Raw genomic sequence first — 7,929 nt, 5'->3', positions numbered from 1 at the left:
ATTCTCCTGTCTTATCTGGTGTCCTGTGTGATCTTAAGTATGCTCCCTTTAATCCTCCCATCTCTCTCTCGCTCTCCCCTCCCGGAGGACCTGAGCCCTATGACCATCCCTCAGGACTACCTAGCCATCAAGCTAACGAAGTTAGTCCCAGATGAGTTTTCCAATGGAGACCTACAAGTCTGGAGAAGTCAACGAACAGTTCCAGGGCTGTAGGAGCTGTATCTACTGCGCTTTGTTTTAGGACAAACTGTATCATTCAGAGTTACAATGCTGCATTTGTTTGCTTGCCGAGGACTATAGGCTTGAGGTGGCTTCCTTGATCACGCAGGTTGCCAGCCTACATAAGGACCTGGGGAAAATGCAGAGTGGAATGTTTACCTTTTCTACACCGGTGGTTGGGCGCCGTTCGGTTGTTTGGGCGCTGTTCGCGTTTGTTGGATGGATCTCAGCCTTGTTGTTTGTCTTTATCCGACTGGCCAGTGTTGCCCGGTGTTCATTTTCCAAGGGAGCCATCTCCTGCCTCTCCTTTCCCATCTGATAGTGGCGTTTAAGGAGCACAGCAAGAGGAGCATGGCAAATAAATGATGGTCGCATGTAGGACTGCGGCGGTCATGAAATTTTGTCAGCCGGTGTTTGTCAAGCAAATAACTGTTGGCCTCACGGTAAATTTACCATTGACTAACATAAACACATTTAGCAACTTCTGGCTTCCACGCATAGCCTACAAGCCAATGATGCAGACCTTTGGAACATCTACATTTTAAAAGGTCTAATAAATCTATGGTGGCAAGAAAAATTATGTGAAGCCTTTGGAAATACCTGGATTTCTGAATAAATTGTTAATCGTTTTTGATCTGATCTGTATAACAGAACTGATATTGCAGGCGAAAGCCTGAGAAAAATCCAATCCGGAAGTGATTCATCTTTTGAAAGCTCTGCGTTCCAATGCGTCCCTACTGAGCAGTGAATGGGCTATCAACCAGATTACTTTTTCTCCGTATTCCGCAAGGTGTCCACAGCATTGTGACGTAGTTTTACGCATTTATGTTGAAGAATACCCTCAAGCGGCTACATTGTGCAACTGGTCACCTGATGGCTCCCAGAGTGATTCTCGCGTAAAATACAGAGGTAGCCATTATTCCAATCGGTCCAACTGAAAAACCAATTGTCCCGGTGGATATATTATCGAATAGATATTTGAAAAACACCTTGAGGATTGATTATAAACAACGTTTGCCATGTTTCTGTCGATATTATGGAGCTAATTTGGAATATCTTTCAGCGTTTTCATGACTGCAATTTCCGGGCGATTTCTCAGCCAAACGTGAAGAACAAACGGAGCTATTTCGCCTACAAAAATAATATTTTTTGAAAAAAGGAACATTTGCTATCTAACTGGGAGTCTCGTGAGTGAAAACATCCGAAGCTCATCAAAGGTAAACGATTTAATTTGATTTCTGAATAAATTGGATTTCTGAATAAATTGTTAATCATTTTTGATCTGATCTTCATCAAAGCAGCCCCAAACCCTGATGATCCCTCCACCATACTTTGAAAAATGTCAAATAGCGAATGGAGGACGTTTTCCCTGTGGTCCGTTTTCATGCCAGCAAGGTAGGCTATACTTGGTTTATCCTGACCCGTCCCGTCACTTCGTGGTGGAGACCGATGCTTTGGATGTCGGAGTGGGGGCTCTCCTGTCCCAGCGTTCTGCCCTGGAACTCAAGTTACATCCCTGCACTGCCTTCTCCCATCACCTCAATGCCATGGAGAGGAGTTACGATGTGGGAAATTGTGAGCTTCTCACAGTGAAGATGGCGTTGGAGGAGTGGAGACACTGGTTGGAGGGGGCGGAACAAACGTACATTGTGTGGACAGATCACAAGAACCTGGAATATCTCCACACAGTCCAGCGTCTCAAGCCCAGGCAAGCTAGAAGGGCCCTGTTTTCACCCAGTAGATTTTTTCCCTCTCCTACTGACCAGGATCCAAGAATATCAAGCTGGATGCGCTGTCACAGCGCTATAGCCCCGTGGCGACACCCTCAGACCCCGAAACCATTCTTCCTACCTCGTGCCTGGTGACGGCACTCAGCTGGGGAATAGAAAAGCATGTCCGTGAGGAGCAGCGTTCCCAGCCGAACCCCGGGGGGTGTTCCTGATGGGACCCCGGATGTTTGTTCCTGACGCTGTCCACTCCTCGGGCCTGGCGTGGGCCCATTCCTCCAGGCTTGCCTGATTCCCGGGGTCCCATCAGACTCTGGCCTTTGTGTGGCAACGCTTTTGTTTGCCTGCCATGGTCCCAGACGTCTCCGTGTTCATCACCACCTGCATGGTCTGTGCGCAGAACAAGACTCCTCAGCAAACTCTGGCTGGTCTCCTTCAACCACTGCCTGTCCCTCACCAACCCTGGTCTCGCATATCCCTGGACTTCGTCACGGGTCTTCCACCGTCTGATGGTAACATCGCCATCCAGACAGTAGTGGACCGGTTTTCAATCCTCTCCCCAAGTTACCCTCTGCCAGAGATGGCCCAGCCTATGGTGCAACATGTCTTCCGGATCCATGGACTCCCAGTGGACATGGTCTCCGACCAGGGATCTCAGTTCTCGTTCCTGGAAGGCATTCTGCACGCTCATTGGGTCATCGGCCAGCCAGTCCACCGGGTTCCACCCTCAGTCCAACAGCCAGTCGGAGCGAGCCAATCAAGACCTGGAGACGACTCTTCACTGCCTTGCCTACCCCAACACCACAACCTAGAACCAGCAAGTCATGTGGGTTGAAGTCGCCTGTAACATTCTCCCTCGCTCTTCCACTGGGCTCTCACCTTTCGAGTGTTCCCTGGGTTATCAGCCCCGCTCTTTCTGCAGCAAGGAAGAGGTCGGCATACCCTCTGCCCAGATGTTTGTCCGCCGCTGTCACCGTACCTAGAAGAGAACCCGGTCGTCTCTTCTCAAGACGACCTCCAGGTATCGATGCCAAGCGGACCACCACCGGACCCCGGCACCCCGGCACTCCGGTATCAGTTTGGGCTGAAGATATGGCTGTTCACTCGGGGTCCCGCAAACTCTTCCCCCCCTGCGTTTTATCGGTCCTTTCCCCCGTCTCAAAGATTGTTACCCCCTCTGCTGTTTGTCTTCTGTTGCCCCGTACCCTTGTATACATCCCACTTTTCATGTGTTTAGGATTAAACCTATGTCTCACAGCCCTTTGTCTCCTGTTTCTAGGCCCTCCCCTCTTTCCCGTCTCATTGGCAGCCAACAGGAGTACACAGTGAGGCGCCTTCTGATGGTTCGACCACGGGGCAGGGGATTCCAATACCTGGTTGACTGGGAGGGTTATGGCCCGGAGGAGAGGTGCTGGGTCCCTGCTAGGGACATCCTGGACCCAGGCCTTATCGCTGAGTTCCAACACCGGCACCCCAGTCAACAAGGTATGCGCCCAGGTAGGTACTTCAAAACTGTCTGCATCTGGGTCTTCTCCTGAGCCGTGACAGGCATTCATATCCTGACTCTGAAACTCACTTAGACAATACATTTGATGATACAGTGGTAGCAATACAAGGTTATAACATTTACAGAAAACACAGAAATGCCAGTGGTGGAGGTGTTGCTGTTTATATTCAGAACCACATTCCTGTAAAGATTAGAAAGGATCTCTTGTTAAATACTGTTGACGTTAAATGGCTACAGGTTCATCTGCCTCACCTAAAGCCCATTCTTGTGAGAAGCTGCTATAGACCACCAAGTGCAGTCAGTATCTGGATAACATGTGTGAAATGCTTGATAATGTACGTGATATCAACAGAGAAGTATATTTTCTGGGTGATTTAAATATTGACTGGCTTTCATCAAGCTGTCCACTCAAGAGAAAGCTTCAAACTGTGACCAGTGCCTGCAACCTGGTTCAGGTTATCAGTCAGCCTACCAAGGTAGTTACAAACAGCACAGGAATGAAATCAACATGTATTGATCATGTCTTTACTAATGCTGCAGGAATGTGACTGAAAGCAGTATCCAGATCCATTGGATGGAGTGATCACATTATATCAGCCATATCTAGGAAAACCAAAGTTCCAAAGGCGGGGCCTAATATAATGTATAAGAGGTCAAACAATAAGTTTTGTAGTGATTCCTATGTTGTTGATGTAAATAATATTTGTTTGTCTATGGTGTATAATGAGGAGCAAAAGAGACATTGCACTTGACACATTTATGAAATGTTTTTTCCCAATTACTAATAAGCATGCACCCATTAAGAAAGTGACTGTAAAAATTTTAAATCCCAGGGGATTGAGGAGGAATTGAAAAATTGTATGGTTGAGAGGGATGAGGCAAAAGGAATGGCAAATAAGTGTGGCTGCACAACCGATTGGCAAACATACTGCAAATTCAGAAATGTGACTAAACTGAATTTAAAAGAAACTAGACTATTTAACAAGATAAATTACATAACGAATGATAGTAAAAAGATTTGGAGCACCTTCAATTACATTTTAGGAAAAAAAGAAAACTCAGTTCCATCATTCAGTGAATCAGATTGCCAACTGACTGATATTGCCAACTATTTTAATAATTTTTTCATTAGCAAGATTAGCAAATTTAGGCATGATATTCCACCAACAAACACTGACACTACACATTCAAGTATATCTGAACAAATGATGAAAGAAAATAATTGTTATTTTGAATTCCGTAAAGCTAGTGTGGAAGAGGGGGATTTTTTTTGTTGCCTATCAACAATAAAAAGCCACAGGGGTCTGACAACTTGGATGGAAAATTACTCAGGATAATAGCGGATGATAATGTCACTCCTATTTGCCATATCTTCAATTTAAGCCTACCACAAAGTGTGTGCCCTCAGGCATGGAGGGAAGCCAAAGTCAATCCGCTACCTAAGAATAGTAAAGCCCCCTTTACTGGCTCAAATAGCTGACCAATCAGCCTGTTACCAACCCTTGGTAAAGTTTTGGAAAAAATTTAGTATCACCAGATACAATGATATTTTACGGAAAACAAATTGACAACAGACTTTTAGCACGCTTATTTTTTGAAATTTAATTTATCCTTTATTTTACCAGGTAAGTTGACTGAGAACACGTTCTCATTTATAACAATGACCTGGGGAATAGTTACAGGGGAGGACACTCAACAAGCACAGCACTTACACAAATTACTGATGATTGGCTGAGAGAAACCGATTATACAGTGGGGGTTGTTTTGTTATGGCTTTCAAAATTAATTGTATTATTTCAAAAATTAATAGCATTGTATTTGGGACAAATCATTCACTAAACTAAATCTTGTAATAAATAATGTAGAAATTTATGTAGTTGAGGTCACTAAACTGCTTGGAGTAACCTTGGATTGTAAACTGTCATGATCATTTTAACTACAACAGTAGCTAAGATGGGGAGAAGTCTGTCCATAATAAAGCACTGCTCTACCTTCTTAACAGCACTATCAACAAGGCAGGTCCTAAAGCCTCTAGTTTTGTCGCACCTGGACTAATGTTCAGTCGTGTGGTCAGGTGCCACAAAGAGAGACTTAGGATAATTGCAATTGGCTCAGAACAGGGCAGCACGGCTGGCCCTTGGATGTTCACAGAGAGCAAACATTAATAATTTGCATGACAATCTCTCCTGGCTCAAAGTAGAGGAGAGACGGACTTCATCACTACTTGTATTTGTGAGAGGTATTGACATGTTGAAAGCACAAAGCTGTCAGTTTAAACGACTAGCAGACAGCTCAGACACCCATACATAACCCACAAGACATGCCACCAGAGGTCTCTTCACAGTCCCCATGTCCAGAACAGACTATGGGAGGCGCACAATAATACATAGAGCCATGGCTACATGGAACTCTATTCCACATCGGGTAACTGATGCAAGCAGTAGAATCAGATTTAAAAAACAGAAGAAAATTGAACTTATGGAACAGCAGGGACTGAGAAGCAACACAAACATACGCACAGAGACGTGCATGCACACACGATAACATACGCACTATACACACGTACACATGGATTTTGTGTTGTAGGTATGTGGTAGTGGAGTAGGGTCCTGAGGGAACACACTTAGTGTGTTGTGAAATCTGTTATGAATGTATTGTAATGTTTTTTAAATTGTATAACTGCCTTAATTTTGCCTGACCCCAGGAAGAGTAGCAGCAGCTAATGGGGATCCATAATAAATACAGTACGTTACAATGCAACCCTGACCTGTACACCAGACTTGCGCTCCCTCGCTCTCTGCCTCTCTCTCAACTGTCTTTGTGCTTGTCTCCACCCCCCTCTAGGTGTCGCCCATCTTCCCCATTAGTCACCGTGTCTCAACATCTGCATTGCTTGCTCTTTGAGGTTTTAGGTTGGGTTTCTGTATAATACTTTGTATTAGCATCCACCAGCCCAGGGTTTAGAGTTCACACGGTTATACTTTATGTATTACATATGCACACATGCCATGCCATTTACACAGTACACTATAGTTCCTCTTACTCTCCATTCTCTTTTTACTATCTATTTCTAGTACTATTTTCCAGCAGTACATCTGGTGACCTTTATAAGTCATGAAACCTGTCTCTACTCATGTGAACCAAAAGGTTTCCATTTAAGCTTCCCTTTTCTGTCCTCCACTCTTTTCCCACTACATAGATTGGAAAGCTAGCAATTTGAACCATTTCATTCACACAGAAAAGAGGAGGACACACATGCCATTGTGGATAAGACTAAATAAGCCATATATACTTCCTGCTCATGGAGACCTTATGAAGGGCTTATGGAGACCTTGGGAAGGGCTTATGGAGACCTTGTGAAGGGCTTATGGAGACCTTGTTAAGCCAACACAAAAGGACTGGGTGTGTGTCCAAAATGGCGCACTATCCCCTTTATCGTGCACTACTTTTTATCAGGGCCCATAGGGCAGTGATCAAAAGTAGTGCACTACATAGCAAAAAGGGTTCCATTTGCGATGCACTTGGTCTGTATGCTGTACATCTCTGGTCCTAATCTAATGGCCCCTGGCTGCCCCACACTGAGTCCCCCCTCATCTGGCAATGTCACACACAGAGGTACAGCAGGACAGGAGATAACGGGGGTCCACACCTGAACAGCACACACACATACATACATGCAAACACATAATGAAGCACTGGCGAGAAACAGATGAATGCAAAGAGAAACATGACCAACACACTTCATCCAATCATCACATTCCCATTTCAACCTCTCAGCAAATCAGGATGCATGACAGATTCCAGGGGACATAGCAAGTAGCTGTACGGCAGGGATATTCAACTATATTCTTACGGGGGCATGATTTGAAAAAGGTTATTTATAGGGGGGCCAGACGTTTTCCACATGGGATTACTCTTCCTGAAATAGGTATAAAAACTATGCACAAACACAATTATCTTCTAAAAACTATGCACAAACACAATTATCTTCTAAAAACTATGCACAAACACAATTATCTTCTAAAAACTATGCACAAACACAATTATCTTCTAAAAACTATGCACAAACACAATTATCTTCTAAAAACTATGCACAAACACAATTATCTTTATTTATTTTTTAAATGGTGCCGGAAGAAATGGCAAGAGTTTTACGAGAACCCAACCAATTGTGCTATTATGTGTTTTTTTCCGCATTATTTGTAACTTATTTTGTACATAATGTTTCTGCAACCATATCTTACAGCAAAAAAAGAGCTTATGGATATCAAGACAGCGATCACTCACCTCGGATTAGACAAAGAGCTTCTGGATATCAGGACAGCGATGATCACTCACCTCGAATTAGACAAAGAGCTTCTGGATAGCGATGATCACTCACCTCGGATTAGACAAAGAGCTTCTGGATATCAGGACAGCGATCACTCACCTCGGATTAGACAAAGAGCTTCTGGATATCAGGACAGCGATCACTCA

This window comes from Oncorhynchus keta, chromosome 12 (genome assembly GCF_023373465.1).
Source record: "Oncorhynchus keta strain PuntledgeMale-10-30-2019 chromosome 12, Oket_V2, whole genome shotgun sequence".
NCBI lineage: Eukaryota > Metazoa > Chordata > Actinopteri > Salmoniformes > Salmonidae > Oncorhynchus > Oncorhynchus keta.
Note: the sequence above shows the minus strand (reverse complement) of the source record.